The sequence below is a fragment of the Ursus maritimus genome, unplaced genomic scaffold, assembly GCF_017311325.1.
Source record: "Ursus maritimus isolate PB19 unplaced genomic scaffold, ASM1731132v1 scaffold_20, whole genome shotgun sequence".
Taxonomy (NCBI): domain Eukaryota; kingdom Metazoa; phylum Chordata; class Mammalia; order Carnivora; family Ursidae; genus Ursus; species Ursus maritimus.
This window is the reverse complement of record NW_024424453.1, coordinates 32397667-32424475: the sequence shown is the minus strand read 5'-3', so window position 1 is coordinate 32424475 and position 26809 is coordinate 32397667. Positions and strand designations below refer to the sequence as shown.

Sequence of the window (26809 nt, the reverse complement as noted above, 5' to 3'; positions counted from 1 at the left end):
CTGGATTCAAGTGGACCCCAAATCCAATGATTGGAATCTTAATAAATAAGAAGGCCATTTGAAGACACAGAGCAAAACAGAGAGGAGAACACAATGTGAGGACAGGCAGAGACTGACGCAATGCAGCTACAAGCTGAGGATTGCTGGCAACCAGCAAGGGAGAAACGTAGAACAAGTTGTCCCTCAGACCCTTCAGAAGGAGCCAACCCTGCGGACATCTTGATTGGGGACTTCTAGCCTCCCAAACCGTGAGAAAATAAATGTCTGTAATTTTAAGCAACCCAGTTCGTGGTAATTTGTTATGGTAGCCCCAAGAAACTAAGAGGGTATTCCACTTTGCTTATAAATATACCACCATTTCTTGATCCATTCTGTAGTTGAGGTAGTTTGGATATTTCAGGTTGGAAACGATTATGGATAATGCCTCTGGGAACACTGTTGGTCATATGTCTTGCTGCAAAAGAACGTGTGATTCCCCGGATGGCATGCCTCCAATGCACCCTATGGCTACCTGAGTGTTCATGCTTCTGTGGCCATGGCAGGAGAACCTCCCGGTCCTGGTCAGATGAAGGCAAACAGGACAACGGTGCAATCAGCAGAGCTCTCCTGGTGATGCACCTTGTGACCTGCCCCAGCTCCAGTCCAAGTTTCAGAACCAGGGGCCTCTCGACCTCTCCTGCCCAAACTCTCCCCCATGCCTCCTTCCCCGGCCTTGCTGTGGCCCTGACCCAGTCATCACTTCCTGTGTTGAGGAACACCCACACACACACACCGACTTTGGCCTTTTTGGCCTTTCATCTACCCCCAGCCAGAGTTTCTGAACTCCCTTCCAGTCCCTTTCTTCTTTTGCTGGTTGACTGCATTTAGGGCTGGACCCTACTCTATTCTTTGTTGTTCACTGGGCTCAGCCAATGCATCTCAGACCAAAAGTCCTTAACCATGGGTTCTTCTCATGCAAGGGGAAGCTTCTGAGGTATTTTCTTTTCCATCTTCCAGGAAATCCATTGGCTTTGGGGAACGGCCACTGCTAAGGACAGAGAAAGGTGGAGGACAGAGACTAAAGCATCACGGGGCAGAAGAGGTAGATGGTGAATGTGGTAGAAGCAGAGATGCCGGTGCATACGGCTTCAATAGCATCTTCCAGAGGCAAAGTCACAAGAAAAAAAGACTGTTTGTGTCAAACTCCAAAGGGCTGAGGTAAACGGCTGCCTTCACTCAGTGCCCATTCCTCAAGATGAGTCACTTCCTAAACTTCCAGTGAGTACGATTGTTTATCCGACATGACATTGAGCTTGTTTTCATTGCTGCAATACTATCCCAAAGCATATTGGGTTGCCTTGTTTCTGAGTAACAACATCCTCTTATTATGAATTCTGTATTTCATTTGGACCTATCTTCATAGCATTTGTATTACTCTTTATAACTCGTTCTGGGAAATTGTGAAAATAGCAATACTGAGGTGGATAGAATTCTTTTTTTTTTTCTTTTATTTTTAGGGAAATCCTACTGCTTTGATTTTGAAATCTGATGACAAATCTGTGGTGAACTCCACCCATCAGTGCTCTGAAGCCAGGAGTTGATTTTTTTTTTCCTGCGAGGATTTCAGCAGCCAATATTCATTCACTCTTTCTCAAAGTCCTCCTACAGAGAAGTTCTGGGAAGGTGGTGGGTGAAGGGGAGGTGCAGTTGAGAGCCAAAATGCCTAGAGTTAGGGTAAATGCAAAACTTTTAAAAAGAACCATGACTTTTCAGTGATGCCAATGTCTTCCCTCCCAACGCATAAATTAATTGGGGGTTGGGGGTGTATCACCCAAGGTGCAATCGGGAAAGCAGAACCCTGATGAGTAATGCAGAAAAGCACAGATTCGGTATAGGGATTAGACCTTGAGTAACGGTGGGAGCCAGTGAAGATGTCTGTGCAGAGCTGTTACCTCGCATTTGGTGGGAGTCAATCCTGAAGTCGCTGTAGGTTGGCAGGCCTGGAATGGAAGGAAGGTAGGACATGAAGTGGAGGAGAGCAAGGGCAAGATTACTGTAACCTATGGGAACAAACAGTAATCCATAAGGACAACCTGAAATCCATGAGGACCCACTGCACCCCGTATCTGTCTCCCATCATCTCAACTTCAACTACATGGAAGCTGGGCCCCTTCATCATGGAGCTGCACACACGCCGGGCGGGGACGCAGAGAAGCTGCAGGAGGAGGTCCAGAGGGGGGAGCGGAGTTGCAGGCGCTGAGTCACCCGTGGATCAGTGCATGAGCTGCTGCAGCGCCTTGCGCCCTACACTAGCCTTCGGAGCGCGGTGGCTGCAGCTTCACTTCCAGCTTCCAAACCTCAGGCAAATTTTCCATAAGGCAGTTCTAGCCCAGACCATATAGGGAAAGGAATCCTGGGAAATGTGGTACTGGTAGCTAGGTTAACACAATACAAAACCATCGCAGAGGTGCAGTCAGAAATACCAGAAACACCTGGCAGGTGTTAACTATGGTGCTCCATTTGGGAAGCACGTCTAAGCTACCATCTACGTACTACGTACTACTTACTCTTCTAAGCATTGACATATATTCATTACATATGCTCACTTAAGCCTTTCAACAGCCCTATGAAGTAGTTGCTTTCATTATCCTTATCTCACAGATGAGAAAACTTGAGTCCTGGAGAAAATCACAAAGCCAGTCACTGAGAGGCAAATCTTAACACAACAGCAATAATGCTAAGCAGTCTTTCACTCATCCTTATTTTTTTCTGACCTGCCATTCTTTAATCCTGAATTCTGCTTTTGTTTACTTTTCTATTTTTTAAAATATATTTGTCCCTCTCTCTGAGAACTGAAGGTCTCCAACTGCTCTCCTCTTCCCTGCAAACCATCTGAAAAAGAAACTTATGTATTTTCTCATCTAGTCTTCATTCCGGGGTAATATTCTTCACCTGGGAAGAACTCACCAGAGTAGTAACCAGGTTCATTTCTCAAGGTTACATAAGAAAGTGATTAAGAGCCCAGAATTTGAATTCCATCTTCACTGGGTACCCGCTGAGTGACCTTGGGCAAATTACGGGCAAGTCGAGCTAATATTATTAGTAGTAATAGTAGTAGTAGTATCAGTCAGTTATTGCTACATAACAAATTAACCCAAATAGTGGTTTATTTCTTTTTAAAGATTTAATTAATTTATTTGACAGAGAGAGAGAGAGAGCACAAGCAGGGGGAGCAGCAGAGGGAGAGGGAGAAGCAGGCTCCCCACTGAGCAGGGAGTCCGATGTGGGGCTTGATCCCCGGACCCTGAGATCATGACCTGAGCCAAAGGCAGATGCTTAACCCACTGAGCCACCCAGGTGCCCCACCAAACAGTGGTTTAAACAACAATAATTAACTCTTGCTTGTGTATCTGAGCCTTTGTGTATCTGTGGGTCCGCAGATCTAGGCTGGCGTCAGCTGGGTGACTCTACTTCAAGCTGAAGATCCAGCTGGGCTTCAATCCTCATTGATTTGGGGCTTCTGTCTGTTCCATGTGTATTGTGTTGCTAGGAGGCAGCAACTACTGAGCACAAGCTCTTCCTGTGGTAATGGAAGAGGTACAAGAGAAACAAACAGAATCCGGCGCTGCCCCCGTAGACCTAGACTCAAATCTCTCATACCATCATGTCTATTCACATTCCATTGGCCCAAGTGCAAGTCAAGGTCAGGGAAGTACAAATATACACAGCAAATATAGATGGCAGAGGGTGTATAGACAAAGAGAGGGGGAAGAACTAGAGCCAATAATTTATAATATTTAACAATATTATTATTATTATTAAAAAGCAAACAACTATTCTCAGGTTCTCCTTTAAATACATTTCTAGATCTCAGAAATTTAATGTTCAGAAAAAAACAGAAGTGAGTGGATATTTCCAATTTGGACAGTTGACTAAATGGACAGCATTCAGAGGAGAATTTCAGGCTTGTTTCTCTGCTCTCCTCCCAACACCTCTCAGTCAAATTCTGCCCCATGATATCCATTGTAAATTCCTGTGATCCACGGGCACGGGTCCATTGGTTGATGTCATCTACATATCAGGATCCGTCCCAGCATCAACTGCAGGCCTCAAACATGATTAGGTGAACTTGAAGCCTGACCTAGGGGACAGAGGGCCCACTCCAGGGTCTCGCCATCCTCCGTTTCCTTTATAAACATCTCACTCAAGGACATTTCATCCCCGACATATAAAACTGGGGCCATGATTCTCAAGAATTCTAGGGACAAACCATGTCTCCAGGGAGAAAAGTCTGTTCCATCTTTGTGACTTGGGTACGACAGAGGCATACAGCTCCAACGCCCTTGCTTCTCCATGCCTGCTTCCAGCAGCTTCTTATTTGATTGTTAATGTGGCATTTGTTTAAAAAAGTGTTTTGTTCCCATGGTGGGGAGTGTCATCCATATTGACTCACTTGGGTGAGCTTCCTTCATTTATTTCTTCTGGAAAAATAAAAAATAAAAACATTGTTTTGGAGCAGAATGAACATTGGTCAGCTGAGTTCCCTGTGATTGGGACAGCCTTCCCCTGAAAGAACCTTTTACTTGCAGAAGTCTCAACAACAACAATAGCATCAAATCAAAACCAACTCCCATTGCCAATTCCCCACCACCCTACAGACTCCTTGAAGAAAACATGTCATGTTGTCTTCATATTTAAATTTGCACAAGGCCTGGCACAGTTCGAATTCAAATTATCTTTGTTAATTAAATGAGTAAATTCCAAACCTCTGTGACAAAGTCCTTGTGGCAATACTTCTGAAAACAAGAACATTGCCATGTTAACTGGCAGTGGGTGTGGAAGTTATTTTATAGGGAAGGATCCTTTCGAGGCAAAATTATGACTTGGACATACAATTCTCTTTAGATCTCAGAGTCTCAATTCTGTAGGCCTCACTCTGAAAGTCCTGCTCCCCTACCATTCTCTGATTCCTTCCCATGATGCAAAAATATAGATGGGGTTGAAGGCTACTTGTTTATTTTGATTCACAATGATTTAGTGAGCTTCTATTAAAGTCAGGCAGTGTGTAGGTTGGAGGGATTAAAAAGTCAAATACGGCATGGTCACTGTCCTTAGGGAGTTCACAGTTTAACGGAGGATATAAATGTGTAAACTGATGACTATCATACAGCATCACAAACTCCCAAATGCCTTAGGAATCCAGAGGAGGTACCCCTAGTCCTTCCTGGAAGAGGCGACATCTGAGCCGATGCTTGTTGGACAAATAAGAGTTGGGGGCGGGGTGCGGCTCTAGCAGAAGGAACAGCATGTACAAGGGCTCATGCTGGACAGCAGTGAACATTCTTGGAACACCACGGAGTTCAGCATGACTGGGGAAAAGGGTGTGAGTTCGGGTGTGGCGAGAGCTGTAGCCAGAGAGGGAAACTGGATCGCGCCCGCCACCTCTTAAGGCGTCTTGAGAAGTGTTGATTTATCCTGGGGGCAATGGGGAGTCACCGAAAGTTTGTAAACAGGAAATTGACCAGATCAGATGTGTGATTTAAAAAGATACAGATGTGACTCAAGGAAACCAGTTATGAGACCATTACAATTATTAGGCCAGAGCAAGCGGTCCTGTCCAAGGTCCCTGCTCCGTGACAGGTCAGTTGTGGCACAGAGGTTCGCCCTCAGATGCTGTGCACAGGCTTCAGTCTATGTGCCTTTAACACGTTACAAGCTTTGGCTACTTGATTTATACTTGACTTGAATTTCCTTGTTTGGTGGTCATTTCATCCTGCCAAGTTTGACGTTTATGGCCTATGACGTTTGATGGCTTTTCAGTACATAGCTTTCAGACCTTTTATTTTTTCTTTAAGTGGAAAACTGCAAGGATTTTTCATGCTTGAAACCCGGGAGTGCATGAATGACTTAGTTCAAACTTCTCCCAAAATATTGACTTTGGGTCAAGACCAAATATCTGAATTTCAGACCAGAGCTCAGTAATAGGTTTGATATCTTTGTTGTTTCTTCTTTAAAAAAAAAAGAGAGAGAGAGAGAGAGAGAGAAGAGGAAAGAGAACAAGAGGTTTCTGGTTTCATCATTTGAAGAATTAGCATCTGAAAAAATAAAATAATATCCATGTAAACTTCTCTGATTCTATAAAAGTCGGCAATATCAAATTCTGAACGTCTAGGTCAAAATGTCAGGCTCCGTTTTCCCCATCACACTGAACCCTCTCCTGCCGTCTCCCTGCCCTTCCTGGCTGTCCCTGCAGTCTCTTCCTAAACTGTCACCACCACCAGGGCAGGCTCCCAAGCAAGACTGACTGGCCTGGGCTGCTTGTCAGTAGGATATAAAAGAATTTTCCTGTAATACTCCAAAGAGAGGCAATTATCAAGTACAATTACCATTTTGATTTCCATTTTCTCAGGCCTAACCACCTGTACCTGATGCCGAAGTTCTTTTAAGACCAAATGTAGTGCAATTAGATATAACCCATTGGCTGTCCCCTCACAGCTCCTTTACACCAGGGTTCTGAATGCTGTAGAAATTGAGGAGCTGTTTTGGTTAACTATTACTGTACAAAACCACCCTAGGACATAGGAACTTAGAACAAAGAAGTTTATTTCTCACAATTCCGTGGACTGCCCAGGTGTTGGATATGCCTCACTGGTGTTGCCTGGGGTATTGGGATGGTTGCAAGGTCCGCAATGGCTTTGCTCCCAGGACTGCAAGTTGGTGCTGTCAACCAGGAGCTCAGCTGGGGCTGTCGGCCGGAGACCTGAATTCTCGTCCACTGGGGTCTTTCACGTGGCTAATTGGACTTCTCACCCTGAGGCAGCTGGGCTCCAAGAAGGGATGTTCCAACAGGTGAATGAAGATAGAAGCAGCTGTTCTCTCACATAGAGTACTTCTGCTGTGTTCCGTTGCTTAAAGCCAGTCGCACGCCTAGCCCAGATTCAAGGGGAGGGGAAAGAGACTACCTCTTGCTGGAGAAACGGCAAGGGAATATTGCATAAGAGCACGTGGGATGGGAGATACAACTGTGACATCGCCGGCAGGGTAGAAGAGGACAGCCAGTAAGAAGAGGCTATGTGCACAGCCCACTTTGAAGTGCTTAGACCTGGATGCGAACGGTCAGACTCGGTGGACCCTGGGGAAGGATCGGTGAGTAGCTAAGCACCAAGCCCTATATAAAGAACAAGCCCCCTCATAGGCTTGTTGCCTGGGAGGTGGTTATAAATATCCTTCCTGTAAAAATGCTCTATTCAGCCTTTGTAATTCTGATCCTGAACACAGCCTGATCCTGAGGAAAGTAGTCATTGTAGTGTCCTTCAAATAAGTTGCCAAGCTCTGGGCCATGGGACCCTGGCCACAAGTGATGGACTCAGGAGCCCACGGTGGAGAAGCAGGACCCAGGGGAGGCCTAGCATGAAACTCTGTGCAATAGGACGGCTTCTTAGTCGCAGTGAGTAAACAGCTACTGGGAGGCTCAGATCCTCACCCAAGGGGAATTTTATTTTATTTTATTTTATTTTATTTTTTTTTTAAGATTTTATTTATTTGACAGATAGAGACAGCCAGCGAGAGAGGGAACACAAGCAGGGGAGCGGGAGAGGAAGAAGCAGGCTTATAGCAGAGGAGCCCGATGTGGGGCTTGATCCCAGAACGCGGGGATCACGCCCTGAGCCGAAGGCAGACGCTCAACCGCTGTGCCACCCAGGCGCCCCCCCAAGGGGAATTTTAATGCAAAATGAAATGAGAGAGGGACGGTGGAGCAGAAAGCTGAAAAGATGAAACAGAGAAAGAGAGAAGCAAAGGCAAAAAAGCAGCTGAGTCATGAGGTTCTGATGGACTCAATGGGGCGGAAAGAAGTGGACTTCCAGGTCTGGGGAACAAGAGGCTTGGAACACAGAGCAACTGTAGGGTTGGACAGTGAACACATTAGTTCTCTTTAAGTCTGACCTCATCTCTTAGCCCTCACCTTTACTGCCTGTACTCCAGCCCCACTGGCCTTTGTATTCCTTAAACTTGCCACAGTTCTCCTGTAAGGAGCTTTGCACAGCTGAGCCCTATGCCTGAAACGTTCTGCCCCAGCCCTTCTCCCGGCTGCCTCCGCTGGAGCTCTCGAGGCTCGGTTATGATGCCACTTCTTCAAAGACGTCCTCCTGGTCCATGCAGTCTGAAGTAGCCTCACACCTTTCTCTCTTCTCCCTCCCTATCATGTCACCGGATGCTTTTCTTCATGGCACTTGTATTTGTGTCCTGTCTGTCAACCATCCCTTGAGTGGAAACTCCATGCAGGCAGGAACCTGATCTGTCCGATTCACCGCTACAGTCCCCAGAGCCAGGCACACTGCCTGACACGGTTGGTGCTCAATGAATGTTTGTTCACGCGAGCATTTCCTTCATTCCTCACAAATCGAAAGAGCCTCGCACAACAAGGCAAGGGCCTGAAACCTCTCATGGTAGAAGACTTTGTTGTGAGGGACCCATTATGCCGACAGCAAGGTAGCCAGGGTCATAGAACCCATCTGCATTGATGAATATTCAAGTTCCCTAAAACAGAAGAGAAACTATTCCCCCAAATAAAAGCGAAGCTAAGGACATCTTGCTCCCTTTTAATTAACAATGTTGGATACTTTCCATTCACACCCAAGGACAGTCAAGACGAGTCAAGAAATTTCTGCTCACTGGAAATTTTGAGGATTTTCCTTCCCTCAACAGTTCGCCATCTGCCCTCCCACCCCTACAAACATACATTTTAAGGTAACATATATAAATACGTTTGGGTTTGCAGATGATATGCCGAAGCTGCGTGCCTATTTTTCTGAGTCTGGTCCTCTAAGCAAGCATTCAATGTCCAGGGCATTTTGCCCCTGGATCTTATAGGCAGAGCATCAAAGGCCGAAAACTTTTGAATGCCCTCGAAAATATCTGACACGTGAAAAAAATCATATTGTTTTTTAAACAGAATAAATACAATTCAAGAAACGCTGAAGTGAAAGGTTGCTAAACATGACCCAATGTCTACTTGTCCACTGCACCACATTCATGTCCTTCCTGGGCAGGGGGTGGTGGTCAGAGGACCTTTTAATATCTTTGGGGGATGGAGATGCTATCAAAGGTAGTGTGCCAAGCATTGCTGAACCTCTTTACATGGCTTTCACACTTTTTGGGGTGCCTAAGCCTTGAGCGGCATGGCCTCATCTACACACACACCTATACGTGAAATCCTTGCCACACGAACAAGGTCTAGAGAAGTAAACTGGCATGTTCTTGATTTTTGAGTTAGGGCTTAGTATGTGATCTGTGACTAGGATTTCCAATTCTCTGGGAGAGAACCAGTCTCAGGTACATCCCATTTTCCCTTAAGTACACTTGTCCTTATGAGATCCCGTGTCCTTGCTTTAGTATAGAAGACAAGGATCTCAGGGTGTGACTGGGAGAAGAAAGAGGGCAGTGAAGGGAGTCTCAGGGTCAACGTTCTCCTGACTGCCTCTCCAGGCTGCCTCTCTCATCCCACTCTCCTGCCTCCATGTTTCCCAGCAAATGCAGAAATAGAGGACTACGGATCCATCAAGAGAGTCTTCTGGAAGCCTCGGGAACTGGATGAAGAAGGAGATTAGGAAGTGAGGAGGGAGAGTGGGGAAAGTGTGCAGAGATTACAAACTCCCTTATATAATTAATGGAGGTGGGAGCTTCCTTAATGGGAAAAATCCTGTCAGTCCTTGAGAGGTGGGTTTTGAACCTCCATTTCTGTGGTGGATGTGATTTTCCATACAAGCTAATACTCAGAGATTCCCTGCCAAATGTTAATTTCCTTCCTCCACATTGGAGCTCTAGTGTCCTGGCTTGTTGCAAAGCATCTTCAATATGTGTTTAATATTGCGCGGGCAATCGAAGAATGTGGAGATTTGTAACAAATCTAAAACAGATTAAAATCAAGGGTTTGGTGTAAATAAAGAGCTTTGCGGTTGTCATGTTTCCAGTTTTTTCATAGGCTGTCATTCCAGACCATTCCAGAGGGAAGAGAAGTCACCCTATTTTTAAAGACCTCCAAAGTACATTCCACTGTCTTCTTTCACAAACTAGTCTGGTGTCTACCAGCTCTCAGCGCTGGCAAGTCGTCGGGGGTGCTAACTAAATTCTGCCCGAAGAAGCAGCTCTGGCCACCCAACCATGGGAATCAGAGGAAACTTCTGCCATCTTTGATATCATCTTCCTCAGGCCTTCCAGAAGGTCAGTGAGCCTTTGGAGACCTGATAATCCTAATTTCCATAGCCTCCTTCGAATTTGGAGAATCTGTTTTCTAGAAGCTCAGTATTGAATATCCCCCCTCACCGAAGAGGTCTTTTCGCCCACTGCAGGGAAGGAAAGCAGCTCCAAGTAGCCCTGTGATCAGAGCTTACTTTAGAGGGTGAGTGGGTGAGGGAGCAAGAGGTCCCTGTGCCCACACAGGCCTGTCTGCTCATACTCCTAGGCCTGCCGGCTTCTGTCAACTGCCCTCCCAGCAACCTGTGCTCCAAGTCAGGGGACTATCATCGGCTCTTCAAGGAATAAGGGCCAGAAGAGTCAAGGAAGCATGGCCTCTCCCAAGAGGGAAAGGAAGCTCAAAATGTGGGTCAGAGGGTGAGGTACTGCTGGGTCGTAGGATGCATCTGGCCTTAACATTTCCGAGGAAGGAAGGGAGGAAAGAAATCAGATCCTGGTGGCCTTCTTCAGGCTGCTCAGCCTCTGAGATTTTTCCCACGTGCCTCTGACTGCCCAGACTAAGGCTTAAACCTGATTTGAGACTCTCTTCCAGCTCATATCCTGACTCCAACGTAAGGGCTACACAAGAAAGAGAACGTAGGTCATGAGCAGGAAGGGTTGCCGTGCCATACAATTCCAGAGGATACTATTCACACAGGAAAGTGGAACCCTAAAAAACAAACATGTGTGGGTAAAAGGTGTACGGGGGTGCACTGCCTATATTGGGAGAGTGTCCCTGAATAAATGCACCGCTTAGGAGCCCCCACTCGCCGTGGCCCAGGTGCCCGGTGTCCTTCAGAATGCAGCTGACACTGACATGCACAGTCATGGGTGGAAAGAACATCGGTCTTCAAGTGAGAGGCCTGAGTCCACCCCAATCTCTAGGGAGCCACGGTGGGTCTTAGATTTTTCTGGGCTACAGCAGTGGTTTCCATAAAGGCTACCCATTTTGTGCCCAAAAAGTTCACAGACCTCCACATGACATATCTTCCATGGTGAGTTCAGTTCTAAAGATAAGATAGAGGGTGAAACTATTGCCCTGTAAAAATGCTCCTTCAAAATCCTTTAAATTACATGCAAACTCAGAGAAACACTCATTTTGATAGGTATTTGTTAAGATCAGAGACCCACTGAGGGGAAGCAGTCACATCTACCAATCAAGCCCAGCCCAGGCATCCCCTCATCGAGAGGAACGGTGGCCACATCACCAATGTTATGAAGTTGTTCTGGTTTTAATTTTTGTTTTGCTGTTTGTGAGTTTGTTTGTTGAGCCCATCTCATCAAATTTGCACGGGTTCAGCGTACACTCGGTGCAACTCTATCCCAAATGTATTTAAAAACATTTGTTGATTTAGAAAAATACATTGTGATAAATGTGACTAGAAACTCAGAAACGTTTTTCTATGAATTTGTGTTTTATGTATTGCAACAACATCTATGCACATTTGCAAGAACTTTTTAAAAAGATGTACGGGTGGGGTGAGATATGTGAATTATCCAGGGATAGAAGATGCTAGATGCAGATGGGCTAGCTGGCTATATGGCCAAGATAGGCAAGTGGGAGCCAAGTTAATGAGACGGGCTAAACTATCCACAGCTTGAAATCTTCACGTGTCTACACTCTCTAGACAAGTCCACGCTGATTGACTCAGAAGGATACCTCGGCTTTCAATCCACATTTCCAAAAACCAATTTTGAAAAAGGGTAGTTGGACTTAGGTTTATTTAGCCCCTGGATTCCAATTATACCTTCCACGCTGCCTTGTCATTCTGAGGGTGTTCATGTGCCTTATAATCTATGGATCTCTGAACAGCCCTGGGAGGCAGGCAAAATGAGTATGTTTCCCATTTTCCAGAAACCAAGGCCCCCAAATCCAGGGGTCTTATCTGAGACCCAACAAGCTCAATAAATGTTAGAATTGGAACCAAAATGCAAGTTTTCTAGTTTAAAGACGGTCTAGTTTCCAAAATGTTAACATAAAACACAAACTTTGTCACTGTGCTTATCTGGAAAGGTTTGTTTACTCTTGCCGAAAACAGAGGCACGCCTGTATGACTGCTGAGCTTGCCTTCCAACCCCGGAAGCATTCTTGAAATTCTCAGCCTGAGTTCTATATGGGTGCTGTTCTCTGGCTCCTGTTCGTCTGCCCCCCTCTGGTGGCCGTTCCACAAATAACAGGTCATGGAGCCGCTCCAGGGCCGTGGTTGCTTTCTCTGTCGTCGGTCGCTCGTGCCAACAGCACCTACTATGTGCCAGCCTCTGCACTAGGTGCTGGACATGCAAAAATAAACAAGCTAGGGCGTTGCCTTCATATGGTAGACAAGTGAAAAGATGACTACAAAATAGTGGGGCAAGTGTCCTGGGGACGTATGCAGAAAATGCTGGGAGTCCACCAACGATCCCTGGGCTGGCCTCGTCAGGGGAAGAGTAGATAGCTAAGAAAGGGAAGGCAGGGCTGGAGCTGAGCTCCCAAGGCCAAACAGGAGCAGCACAGGAGAGGAGGTGTTAGGGATTCAGGAAGCTGCCAGGATCTAGTTCAAGATGGTGGAATCCAGACCTCCGGTTGCAAGGGACCAAGGCAAAAGGTGGGTCCGCCGGATTGACTGGGGCCAAATTAGTAAAACCTTTTTATGTCATGTCAGCATTTGAGCTCAAAACCCCTGGGCTAGTGGTCTCCAAACTTTTTTTGATCATTTTCCCCATCAATAAAAATATTTGCGTGCACATTCCCAACATATGGGTATTTATTTAAACATTTTATACCCAAGCAGCGTAGTGTAATGCTTAAGAGCATGAGGTCTAGAACCAAACTGACTGGGTTCAAATCCTGACCTTGCTGCTTATTCTCAGTGTGATCTTGAACCAATAACCTCCCTGTACCTCACTCAGTGTCCTCATCTGCAAACTGAGGGAAATAGCAGACCTAACCTGTAGGATTGTGGGGAGGATTAAATGAATTAATTCAAGGGGAAAACTTAAGACAATGTCTGACACATAGTACACGTTGTATTAGCTATTAGCATTATATGCGTTTGCGATTTGGTATTATAAAAGTAGAGTCGGGGTTCACAACAACTAAGGACCCCGTTTACTCCTGGAAGGTCTGTTTTAACATAAACTTACTTCAAAATGTCAAGAATTATTCTAGTCTTTAAAATCTGCAACATGAAGAGCAGACCATCCCAACCCTCCACCCACACCCCCCCACACACCTAAGACGAAACAGCTTTGTCACCCCTGGATCCTACTTATGTCCAAACTCATGTCCAAACCTACTTATGTCCAAACTCCATTAACTCAAAGAGCTAATGGAGACCAGGCTGGAGAGACCCAGGGCATGGTGCTACTGGTCTGAGCACCACCCTTTGGAATTTTAAAAGCAAACTACAGGGACACCTGGGTGGTTCCTCGGTTAGGCGTCCGACTCTTGATTTCAGCTCAGGTCATGATCTCAGGGTGAGATCGAGTTGTGCCTTGGCTCCGTGCTGGGTGTGGGGTCTGCTTAAGATTCTCTCTCTCCCTCTGTCCCTCCCTCCCACCCACTCTCTAAATAAATAAATAAATAAATAAATAAATAAATAAATAAATGGAAAATTTAAATATCTAATAAACCACCTTTTAAAAACATTTTCATTTTAGGGGCACCTGGGTGGCTTAGTCAGTTAAACATCCAACTCTTGTTCTTGGCTCAGGTCTTGATCTCAGGATCATGAGTTCAAGTCCTGCTTTGGGCTCCATGTTGGGCATGGACCCTACTTAAAAAAATTTTTTTTTCATTTTAATTATTAGGATACAAGCTATTTTTGCTCTCTGTAAGAAAAATATGGTTTGGCAAAGATAAAACTTGCTTGGTTTTTTTTTTTATAATCTCAGTTTAATACTCTGTAATGTAGCCATTCAAAGTTCTTGTTCCAAATTCAGATTATTCCAGTACTTGGTTTGGAAATAACTGAAAGGGAGCTTCACCAACATGCAGAGAGACCAAAGGCAAGAAGTGCTTTCTGGGTCATGCCTAATAAATAGTGGTAGTCATCTTCCTGTCTCCCCCACCAATTATGCAAATGGATTTGTTGAAATTTAGCTGACAGTTTCCATTTTTCCTGAAGTCAATCAGTTGTCCTTGCAAAATAATTGGACGATTTTACCTTTTCAAACTGTTAACAGATAAGTTTATTTTAAAAGATTTGTGTATATAACATTAGAATATCCTGTTTCCAAGTTTTTAAAGTAAGTAGATAAATGAGCTTTTATAGGCGTCCCACTTACATAATTTTCAGCCTCAAAAATCACATAACTCTGGAGAAATTTCCACTATCCATTTTCAGTGTAAACCCATGCTCTCTAGCATGAGTTTATTTTGAAAGCTATTACTCACTCACACTTTGTTACAACATAACCTTTGCCTCCAAAAGACAAGTGTATTTATTTTTTTCTAAATATCTTGTAAGTACATTTTACTGACACCACTTTTGTCATGGAAAAGGTCAGCAGATTAAAATATTGTCTATTTATAAAAGAAAGATTCATAACAGGTTTACATTTGATAACTCTTTTAAGTACTTTGCCACAGGGAAACTCTTTTTACCTCACCTCATATTGATTGTGAGACAAGCTGTATCTCTCACCCCATTTTTTCTACTTCTGGGTACGGAGCTTTTTTTTTTTTTTTTAATTAAAAAAATTCGTATAGGGGCGCCTGGGTAGCGCAGTCGTTAAGCGTCTGCCTTCGGCTCAGGGCGTGATCCTGGCGTTTCGGGATCGAGTCCCACATCGGGCTCCTCGGCTGGGAGCCTGCTTCTTCCTCTCCCTCTCCCCTGCTGTGTTCCCTCTCTCGCTGGCTGTCTCTATGTCACATAAATAAATAAAATCTTAAAAAAAAAAATCGTATATACACACATATATAAAACAAAAAGCCCTCACTGGGCCTACAGATGAAATACATAACACTCCTGCCTAACATAATTTTAATCCAGTGGTATACAGTTAAATGCTTAACAACCAGGAATCTGAAAGGAAGAAAAGACCCTGATTTGTGGTATTTGCCGACTTGCATGGTTAAATATTCTCACCATGGTCAGTTTCAAGCTACGACACACTGTCCCTGATGGCACAGTTGAGAAGAGACGGGCCACAGCAGACCATGATAGAACACGTCCATCGTCCAGATGCAAGAAATGTGAATGACCTCAAGAGCCCGTACGATAGCAACATGTACTAAAATAATTAGGAAGTGATGAGCATATTTAAATATGCATTATTTTTGTTTTTAAAATAATTTAATTATAAGTTTATATGCTTTATTTTTAATAATGGCTATGCTTATCAACCAATTATGCTCTCTCTCAGATTTATAGAAACCCCTGAAAATTTAATAATATGCTCTCATGACCCATTATAAAACTGTCGCACACACCACTCTGACCGCGTTATGCTAAAAAAGTAGAGTCCCGGCTGTATGTATATGTGTGCGTGTTTGTGTATGTTTCAACTGTAGTCTTTACTTCTGAAGGAAACATTGCATAGGACAGACTTCTGATTTTTTAATATAATGAGCCTTTGGAATTCAGTATTTTTTAAAAGAAAAATTTTGGTGACGTTCTGACAAAAATGTTAATAATGTGTTTTACATTAATGTTAAATGTTAATCATCTGAATTTAGGGGTTGCTTTGGGAATAATCAGCATCTTTTCCATATTGACATCAAAGCTATAAATGAGCATGTCTCTCCATTGATTCAGGTCTTCTCTTTGTCTCTCAATAAAGTTTTGAAGTTTTCCTACTGTTGGGCCTTTTTAAAAAGTGTGCTCCTTGGTAGTACATAATTCTAGTTGCCATGGTAAATAGAATGGATTTTTCCCTGATATTTCCAAGTTGGTTATTGATATATGTAAAAACCACTGATTTTATATATAAAAGCTATTGCTTTTTATTTATTTATTATATAAGCAGAGTTCTTATTAGAAAATATCTTTAGCTTTTAAACAGGGTATAGCAGGGCTCCAGAATCAATACTCAGAATCTCAAGCAGGCTCCAGAATCAGCTGGTTCAGGTCAGAATCCCAGCTCCACCACTCACCACCTACTTTACCTTCTGGAACTTCATTTCCTTTTCCATAAAGTGGAAGCAACAGTAAATGTGTCTCAGAGTGTTCTTGTAAGGATTAAATGAGATAATATATATAAGGCACTTTACAGAGAGCCTGGCAGGCAGGAAGCACTTGGACAATAAAAATTATTTTATATTCTTGGGACACCTGGGTGGTTCAGTCGGTTGAATATCTGACTCTTGATTTCGGCTCAGGTCATGATCTCAAGGTCCTGAGAGCGAGCTCCACAGTGGGCTCCTTGCTCAGCAGGGAGTCAGCTTGAGGTTCTTTCCTCTCTCCCTCTGCCCCTCCCCGCCTCGTGCTCTGTAAATAAATAAATAAATACATAAAATCTTTTAAAAATTATTTTATATTCTTGAGCCTCTTGGATTTGTCATGTATATTATCACACTTATATACAGTAATACTTTCATATTACTTCTTAGCAACATTGACATTCTTTTTTTTTTCTCTCTTTTTAACTAAGATTACTGGGTTCTTTTTTTTTTTCCCTATTGAATTGGATTGACCACAATTTTGAAAATGTTAAATAATAATCACGTTATTTTCCTTGATTTCGTTAAGTAATGCTTTAGCCTTTCATTGTTAAGTATGATGATGACAATCTGTTTAAGAAAGATATTATTCCTCCTATTTGCTTAAAAATTTTCCTTATTCACTATTTTTTAAAGGAATAAGTAGAAGGTAGTTTTTCTTTTTTGGCTATTAATGAGATTAATTATTATAAATTATTTGTATGTGATTCTTTCATTACTTTAGTTACTCAAGCAATATTTTGTCATATTCTCCCTGTAAAAATGTTAAACAATACAGAGCTATACAGAAACAAAAAAGTTGAGGTGCCTGGGTGACTCAGTCCGTTAAGACTCCGACTTCTGATTTTGGCTCAGGTCATGATCTCAGGGTCATGAGATCAAGCCCTGCATCAGACTACGTGCTGGGCATGGAGCTTGCTTAAGATTCTCTCTCTGCCCCTCCCCCTTAAAAAAAACAAAGAAAAATTTTAACAATTTTAAAATAAAAAAAGATAAGATAAAAATTCTATTCTTTGGCCCCCATTACTATCTCCATTGACCCCATTCTCCTTTCTCTAGTCATCTTCTCTAGAAAGAGCTTCTTTATATTAATTTATAAACGCGTGTATAGATACATAAATGCATAGCTCTATCTTTAAATATTAATGGGATCATTCTATAATATAATTGAACCCACAAGTTTTGTTTTGTTGTATATTTTTACCCAACGTGTCAAAGATTTTTCTGTCTCAGTACATATAGAGTAACACATTCTGTTTTAGTAGCTGCTTCGTATTCTTTAGTATGGAAGTAACTGTGATTTAGTCATTCCCTTACTGATGAATATTTAGGTTGTTTCTCTTTTTTTGTAATAAAAAAAAAAAAACCCACTACAGTAAACATTCTTGTAGACATTCTCGTGTCTGTATGAGAATATTTTTTAGGACACAGCTATAAGGGATATTGCTGAATCACAGAGTGGATGCTTTCCTAAATTTAGTAGATTCTACTAAGTTACCCTTCCGAAGGGCTGTACTAATTAGTTCACCCACCAACAATGTCTAAGATTTTTCTGTTACAGTCATGTGTGTATTTTCTTCATCCTGAATAAGTTTTGATCATTTGTGTTTTATTAGAAAATCATTCATTTTACCCGCGTTTCACAACTTTTAGTACAGGGTCCAACATAATCTATATAATAAAACTTGTAAATCTCTCCTTTATCTGTGGTTATGTTCCTCTCCTCATTCTATGGTGCTTATTTTTCCCTGTTCTCTTTCTTGATTAGCTTCACAAAACGTTTCTCTTTTCTTCTTGTGTTGTAAAGAAACATGTCTTTGATTAACAATTGACCCTTGAACCGCAAGGGTTTGAACTGCAGGAGGTTCTCCTACGCAGGTTGCTTCCAGTCTGGTGCCCTACATGCGTTTTCTCTTCCTTATGAGCTTCTTTGTTGTGGCTCAGTTTATCGTACGACTACAGTATTAAATAAAGATAACACACAAAAGACATGTTCATCGACTATGCTATCGGAAAGTCTTCTGATCAACAGTAGACTATTAGTGGTTAAGTTGTGGGGGAGTCAAAAGTTGTGCATGGATTTTCACTGTGCGGGGGTCGGTGCCCCAACTCCTGTGTTATTCAAGGGTCAACTGTACCTAGCAAACTTAATGATTTTCTCTTTTCTAACCACTAATCTCTGCTTTAATGTATCGATTCCATCTTACTTTTCTTAGTCATATTTTCTTGGCTCTCTTTTAACTTCTGGTTGAACGGTTTATTTTTATTCTTTTTTCTTGTTTAATTATAAAAGCTGTTAAAGCTCCTAGTGGGTCTACTTGCAGAGCCTTGGCCTTCTCGCTTATGTAATGTTCTTGTTATCATTGTTTTCTAAATAATCTTTAATTGCACTTTTGATTTCTCTTTGATGCGAAAGTTATGTAGGAGTATGTGGGTTCTTTTTTTTTCTTTCTTTCTTTTTTAAGTTTCGGTATTAGCATTCAGTTTCTCTGCATTGTAGTCCAAGATTGTGGCCTGAATGATTTCTTCTCCCTGGAATATGTTAAATTTTTTTCTTGTGGCCTGATCACTGATCACACTTCACAAATATTCCATGGGCTTCAAACAGAGGATAGATTCTCTGCAGGGAACAAAGTGTGACATATATTTGTAGTTGGGAAAATATTTCAATACAACCTGATTCAAGTCAGTCAGCGAATCACTGAATGGAGTTTTTAACTCACAGAAGACAAAGTGCTTCTTTTTTTTTTTTATTGTAAGAGCCAGGCTTTGTTGACATTTTAGAAGAAGGACAAGGAGGAAAATGAGGAGGAAGAGCAGGAGGAGGAGAGAAGAAAGAAAGGAAGAAAGTTACTTTGCTCAGAATTCTAGCGTCTAGGGTTTAAATATTAAGAACCAATTTTGGAGGACTAGCTAACTATAGAGATTTGTACTGTCAACCCTAGACTTGAAAAGGCACAAGAAATAATAGAAGCCTAATTTCTATTCTTGAAGGGATAAGTGCATAAAGGAGAACAATTGGAGAGGGGATAAGAAAGTTAGATACGGGTGAGTGTTTCTGAGTGGGGTTGTGGTCCTGCCTCCTCCCAATGTTGAAACCCTGAAAGAGGAAAAGGAGGATTTGGGTTTGAGGGTCTGAAGAAAGCCCTAGAAAAAGGGACCCTCTCCAAGTGTCCTATATGTGACCGCCATGGAGTAGAAAATGGTGACAAAGCTGGCCGAAACAAAGAGAGAACCCCAGTGGGTCACTGATGAGAGGGCTGGTGGGAGAGTTCACCAGGGCAAGGGGTGCAGGGACCTGCATTAGAGGGCCAAAGGCTTAGGCTCCAAAGTCACAGACAGACCTCAGGGGATCTGCCAGAGCTGAGGTAAGGCCCAAATCTCCCAGGACCCCTGGGCACAGGTCTGGCCAAGAAAACAGACTAGGTATGTCCTTTGGCTAGCAAGAAAGGAGGCTACCACAAAAGACCAAGTGGGATAAGAGTGTGCAGTAGAGGCCGGCCTTGTCTTACACATCCTCCAAACCGTAAGGTCATAAGGTCTGAGCCTCTTAAACTCAAAAGAAAGCCAGGGGAATGGGAAAGGCAACTTTGAGAGAAGCAAACTGTCTTCATATTTTAGTATCTCTAGGATGGGGATGTGAGTTACAGTCAATGGCCCCTTTTATTTGCTCCCAGTTGGCCAGTTGGTAGTCGTGACATAGTTGCGATTGTCTGTTTCTTGTGAAGATCAAAAGTACCAGCTTCAAAACTTGCAGAGTAAATGAGTATCAGCAACTTGGAAGAAAATCCCAAAGTAATAGGGAAGCATTCATTACCCTTAGGAATAAAATGGTTGTATGGAGGGTTGTATGGAGAGAAGCAGTCAATAAAACACTCCCAAAACAGAACCCAAAAGTAGGAGTCGCAGGCTGAGTCCCCCCAGGAAGTAGACGCTGATATGAAGATGACCATGCAAAAGTTTTATTAGGGAATGCCCCTGGGGTCAAAAACTATGGAAGAAGCAATTGGGCAGAGAAAGAAATTGAGCTATGACACGGTCACAATGAAGGCTGCAGCCCAACCCATGGGGAGCTCTGAAGCTGGCCGACCCTTTACAGTAGTTCCAATTTGGGGCAAGAGGCCAGACCTTTATATCCCTGTGTTGGCCAACTTTCAGGAGGCACACCTTGGGTGAGGTGGCCCTCTTCAAATAAGGCAATCCGCAAAAAGAACTGACGAGGAAGGGCCATCTGCCAGCCAAATTCCCAGCAGCCCGGAATAAGAACTTCCTGGCTGAAGGAGAATCTGGGTAGCACATCACAGCTTTTACCGCAGCAGGCTGACTCTACCTAATTGAAAATTTAGCTTAGAGAGCACCCAGCATCAAAGGCTTTCAGGTTTTGTATGGATTCGTTTTAAGAAACGCTATACCACCAAAGCTCTTGATGGCATAGAGGACAAGACTGTGCAGAAAGCACATCAATGACTCTGAGTCAAGAAAACGATGCCATTGGTAATGGTGCTGCATAAGGGTGTGCAGGCACGAAAGGCAGACCCACACCCAGAAGAGGCGTCCATTGCTGTGAGAACAAATAGCTACCCAGTGATCAGCTGGTCTCCTGGAGGAGAAGGGCCATATTAGGGGTGCAGCATTGGTCTCTGCTGCTGGTAAGTTGGACATTCCGAGGGGCAATAGCTCAGTTTTTTTTAAGTGGGAGTCCATGCAGCTAGGGCCATGTGCAACCTCTATCTCTGTACCATGGCCACTCCACTCAGGAGTCCATTCAATAATTTATGATGCCAGTTCTGGGGAGAGCTAATGATGAAGTCTGGTTGACGTCAGCTTTGGTTTGGTTGGGCACTTTGGCTGCTTGGATGTTCAATTCCCGTTCTGTGGTGGATGCTTTATGGCGGACACGAACATATCATAAAAACCTCTTCACATTTGATGCTCACTCCCAGAGGTTTGTCTGCTTGCCTCTACCCAGGATTTTTTGTTCCAAATCTTCCAGTCCTTGTCTTTCTAGACCTCTAGACAGTACATCAACTCTTTGACCATGGCCCATGAGTACATAAATATTCTTATCTTGGGCTACTGCTATTTCCACAGAAGGCGGATAGCAGGGGTACTGCCTGCGGCTCCACCCATCAGCAAGCTTCTCCCTTTCCCCTTCCTTTCAGTGCGAACTCTGAGTGTGCTTGTGATACAGTAGTTTCATTTTCAGCTTTTATCCACATACCGAACCAACACAAATGTAAACCAAGTTAAGGTTTTTCCTCTTCCATCAACTGGTCTTATGGGATCCCTCATTGGCTATAAAGGTAAGCTGATGGAGGGGTACAAGTGCAAGCATGGTTGGTGATAGGGGGTTCTGAACCACCTACTTGCCAATGCAGGTTACTCATGCCCTCTATTCTTGCTTAGGTACAGTTCCAGATGTACCATTTCCATCTTACAGCGGATTGCTGTGCAGCTCACCCAATTTATGACTGAGAAGATCCAACAGTTTTGTATGAGAAACTTCAATGTCAATGTCAAAAAGCAGAGTCCGCAGTAGCTAGATTTTCTCCTTCTTTGGATTTACAATAAATATAGCATTTAGAAAGATTTCCCAGGACCTCAAGTTTCCAGAAGAAGCTGAAAAAATGGGGCCGGAGTTGATTTGGTTGTGAGGTAGGGATCCATGATGGTGGGAATCAGGGATTTGGGGAGCAATTTCTGTGGCAACACAGACTAGTTCCCAACAGTAATACCTGTTCAGGGACAGAGTTGGAGGCAGAGAAATTCCTAAAGTGAGTGGTTGACCGAAATGAGCGCATTCGTAAACAATGGAGGTACAATTCTAGGTGCTCCTATATTTAAGGTTCCTTAAGTACCTCTTTTATTAAGCACAGAAGAGATACGAAGCACAGCTGAAGTTGGAGATCGCCTGTATTTGGTTATGCGACAGATTAAATACAGTCACAAATTCTTTGCCACTCCTCCCAAGATAGAGTCCCCTCCCTTTGAATAGAGGCAAGCTCTGTGACCTGTTTTGACCCATAGAAATACGGTAGACATGTCACTGCTGTGCAACTTCCAAGATTAAACTTTCAGATCACCACACTGTAAGGGAACCAAGCATCTAGAGAAAGAGAGGCCATTTAGAACAGCACAAAGGCACTAGGGTTGTGCACAAAACCAAACTCGATGCTGGGCGCAGCCTGATGAATGATCCCAGCTGACATCACGTGCAGCAGAAGGACCAGCCAGCTCATCCCTGCCTGAATTCCGAACCCACAGAATTGTGAACAAAGTAAATGGTTGCTGTTTTAACCAGCTAAGCTTTAGGGTAGTTTATTGTGCAGAAGGAGAAAACTACAACAGGTTACTACAGTGTTCAGTGATGGTGGGCTTAACAGAAACCACCGTCTTGATGATGACTCTTACCCTTTTAGATGCAGTAGAATGAAACTGTCAGCAGTCTGAGTGAGGAGCAGTGGAGAGAGAATTCAGAGACAATGACTCAGGAAGTCTGTCTCTTTAAAGGAAAGTCATTTTCTATTTGGTTTTCCAGGGCTCTCTGTCATAAAGGAGACACTGGCTTTATTATTAGAGCGGCTCATATGATTAAGCTAATGTTTCTATATTCCTCCTCCTCAACCACACCTCCTTCTCCCCACCTCCACCACCACTAGTGACAACAACAAAAATCCTTGCTTGAGGCTCATTCTGCAAGTATGACATATGTACATAAAATCACCCAAATAAAAAACATTTTCAATAAAATGAATTAAGCCCAAAAAATTCTTTAGAATTTTTACAAAGCTTTCTTGACCTTGATGAACAAATAAATGCAGCAGATCCCAAGGGCGTCTGTCCACTCAGCTCTGCAGAGAACTCCCTGGAACTTTTCCCCTGAAATCCAGTTATCAGTGGAAAAAAAAAAAAAAAAAAAGCCAGGATCAGATGGTGGTGTGAGCTCTGGCAGGGGAGAAACTGACTTCTATTCCCAGTTGCCTCAATAATATTTGTGACTTTGAGTAGGCCTCAGATTTCTCAAATGGAGCATCATTCATTCGACAGGTATTTATTGAGCTCCTACTATGTGCAAGGCACTGTTCTAGGCATTGGAATACACTGGCATACAAAATTGACAAAGAAGACAAAAATACCTGTCCTCTCGGAGCTTACCTTCAACTGAGGAGTGACAGACAAAAAATACAATAAACCTGTAAATTATATAGTATAATAGAAAGTGATAAATTCCATTGGAAAAATAGAACATGGTGAAGAGGAACAGCATTACAGCATTACAGGGGGAGGGGAGCAGGTTTTAGTACTGGATAATACCACACCCACCGGGGTAGTTCTTTTGCATAAAAACTTGGAGGAGAGGGGGCGCCTGGGTGGCACAGCGGTTAAGCGTCTGCCTTCGGCTCAGGGCGTGATCCCGGCGTTATGGGATCAAGCCCCACATCAGGCTCCTCCGCTATGAGCCTGCTTCTTCCTCTCCCACTCTCCCTGCTTGTGTTCCCTCTCTCGCTGGCTGTCTCTATCTCTGTCGAATAAATAAATAAAATCTTTAAAAAAAAAAAAAAAACTTGGAGGAGAGGGAAGACCATGTGGGTACCTAGGGGAAGAGCATTCCAGGCAGAGGGAAGGAACAATGAGGGCAAAGGTCTTGAGGTGGGCATATACCTGGTGATTCAAGGAATAAGAAGATTATTGTGCCTGGTGAAGAGAGAGGGTGGGGAGAGACTAGTAGTTTGTGGAATAAGCATCAATCACATAGAGCCTTTAGCCATTGTACCTCTGATTGAAGTTGGAGCCATCAGATAGTTCCTAGCAAAGGAATGACATATTCTAATGTGTCTTTTCAACAGAGCTCCCCTAGCCTCTGAATTGAGTATAGACTTGCAAGGAGTGAGGAAAGAGAGAGTTTACTGCAATAATGTAAGAGATAGATGAGGATCCATGCCCTGACTTTTTCATTTGCCTATTGTGGGGCTCTGTTGAGTACATGGGGGAAAGAAGGGGAGGAATGTAAATGGTTTTTCTTGTTCTCGTTGACCGCCAACTCTGCACTGGACTATGGCTGGAGGCTGAACAGGTCCCGGCTGATCTTTTCTGGGGGTTATGACAAATGTAATGGAAGTAGTGAGGGAGAAAGGGAGACTCTTTCCTTCCAAGTTTGTTGGCAACTGCTCATCTTAGAGGAGTGGCTGGCCGATCCAGAGAAATCTGACCCTGGCTTGATGTATATTTTGGGGAACTGAGTGCTTGTGCACTCTGAACGGGAAATTCAGCCAGCCAGTCGATAATGGCTGAGTTTTAAAGACTGAAAATACCTCTCAACTAGGAGCACTGGCATCCAGATTCCTTCCAAAGTTAGAGGAGAAACTTGCAGCCAAATACGCAGCAGGACACGTGGGCTGGGCGGACTTCAGTTCTCCTGGGCTTTTGAAATCATATTGTCACTTCCCTTTACATGTGATTCGCGGAGAATCCCATGCCTGCCGCGTTCAAGGGAGTGCACAATGAATGGTACAAAGGAAACTGTCTGGACGGGTTTAGCCCCAGAGCTGAATTTATCCAAGACACACATCAAATACTTGGAGTGAGCTGATTACCTTGTGACTCTCTTATTCCTCTCAACACATGATCGTCCCCAAACAAACCCACTTCATCCAGGGTTCTTTTCAGTTGTGGTTTGGTCAATCAAAACTTGCTGCAGTTTATACAGAAGTTTAGGAACCCTAAAGAAACTTGAATTTTAAAAGGTGGTCTATTGTATCTTCCATTGTCCCTTTTTTCTCTCTCTCTCTCTCATTTTTCAAATATTTCATTTATTTATTTGGCAGAGAGAGAGAATGAGAGAGAGAGAGAGGGAGCACATAAGCAGGGAGAGCAGCAGGCAGAGGGAGAGGGAGAAGCAGGCTCCCCGCTGAGCAGGGAGCCCGATGTGGGACTTGATTCCAGGACCCTGGGATCATGACCTGAGCCGAAGGCAGACGCCCAACTGAACGAGCCACCCAGGCATCTCCCATTGTCCCCTTTCTGTATATGTGGTCTCCTTTTTTCTTTTTCCTTAGCTCAGCCCCAAGGCTGTCACTGTTCTTTCAACCAACACCTTTAGGGTACCTCCGATGTACCAAGGACTAAGCTCAGCCTTACGGGTTCAGAGCTAAAGAATTCAAAATCCCTGCCTTTCGGTTGTATTTGCCGCAGAAAGTAGAGGAGCTTGTGCAGAACCCTGATGCACGGTGAACAAGGGCTGCAGCTAAGTACCCCAAAGAAGGGTTAGGTTAGCCTCTGTACTAAGTCATGGACTGTGAGATAAAGAGAGAAAAGTATATTCATAGCAACGGAAATAATAGCTAATAATTACAACCGGCTCCCCCCGAAAATATGTGTGTATACATATAAATATACTTTAAATCTGTTCATAGGAAAGATGGATAGCACACGATTTACAAATAATAACAAAGTACACAATATCATTATTGCAAATTCCATTAGTCAATTAATTCTCATAAAATGTTCCCGTTGATTTTTGCTGAACTATTGTATCCATAACTAATCTATGGTTGCAACTGATTTGAATACTGGTTGATATTCTGTTTGTGTTAATGAGTAAGATAAAAGTGACATAAGAATGCTGTCAGGACTTCACTCAGTGGTTGGTAACATTTGCAACTTTGCTGAATCAGATAATGGTTTCAAATATTGGAAGAACATTTTCCTAAGTTTTTATAGTATTCATAATATAATAGCTATAGATGTGGCACATTTTTAAATTTAATCTGTGTTATTAACAGGTATCCCTCATTTTCTTAAGTCTACGCAATCAACAAGACAATGCATCAAGTCCTGGTTTGCAGCATTTGCCGATTTCTGTGGCTGCCATGGCCAATTTCAAGCCACCAGGGTGGCAAATAGATGCACAGCATTTCCAACACCCAGATGCAACAGACACAACCTCAGGGGCATAAATAACAGAAAAATGTAGTAAAATAGAAAGTGATAAGTTTGGAGCATTTATTTCCCTTTTTAATATAATTTATTTAAGTATCGGTCAATATAACTTAATGTTTAATAATGGCTGTGTTTAACAACTGTCTTGCAAAATGCCTGGGAATTGGACACTTGGTTCTCAAAAACCTGTCCAAGCCACCCCCAGCACACACTACTGGACCTGGCACACAGGAGGAATTCAGTTAATGACAGCTGACTTGCTTTCTTTTATTAAGGAACAAAAAATAGAAATGGATTAGCTGAGGTGGGTTAAAAAAATGATAGGTATGAGTCCATGAAGAAAGGGCTTTCCAGAAAGCATTGGTGATGTGTGTCCCTCCTTTGTCTGAGTGCTTTCTGTGTCATTTTCTTCCGGAAGTGTCAGGCCCACTTTGCTCTGTGAAGGAGAAAGATCTCTGTGGAATGACCCACATGTGTCAGTCTCCCTCCTGAGCCGGCCGAGTGTGATAGGCTTCC

General features: G+C 43.3%; 1 long non-coding RNA gene across 1 annotated transcript; it reads left to right on the top strand.

The window, feature by feature from the left end:
* The first annotated feature begins 7060 nt into the window (after positions 1–7060).
* LOC103679439 lies at positions 7061–9929 on the top strand. Its single transcript, XR_572941.2, has 3 exons — positions 7061–7125; positions 7258–7426; positions 8619–9929. It is a non-coding gene; the product is annotated as an uncharacterized LOC103679439 (long non-coding RNA).
* Positions 9930–26809: the final 16880 nt, after the last annotated feature.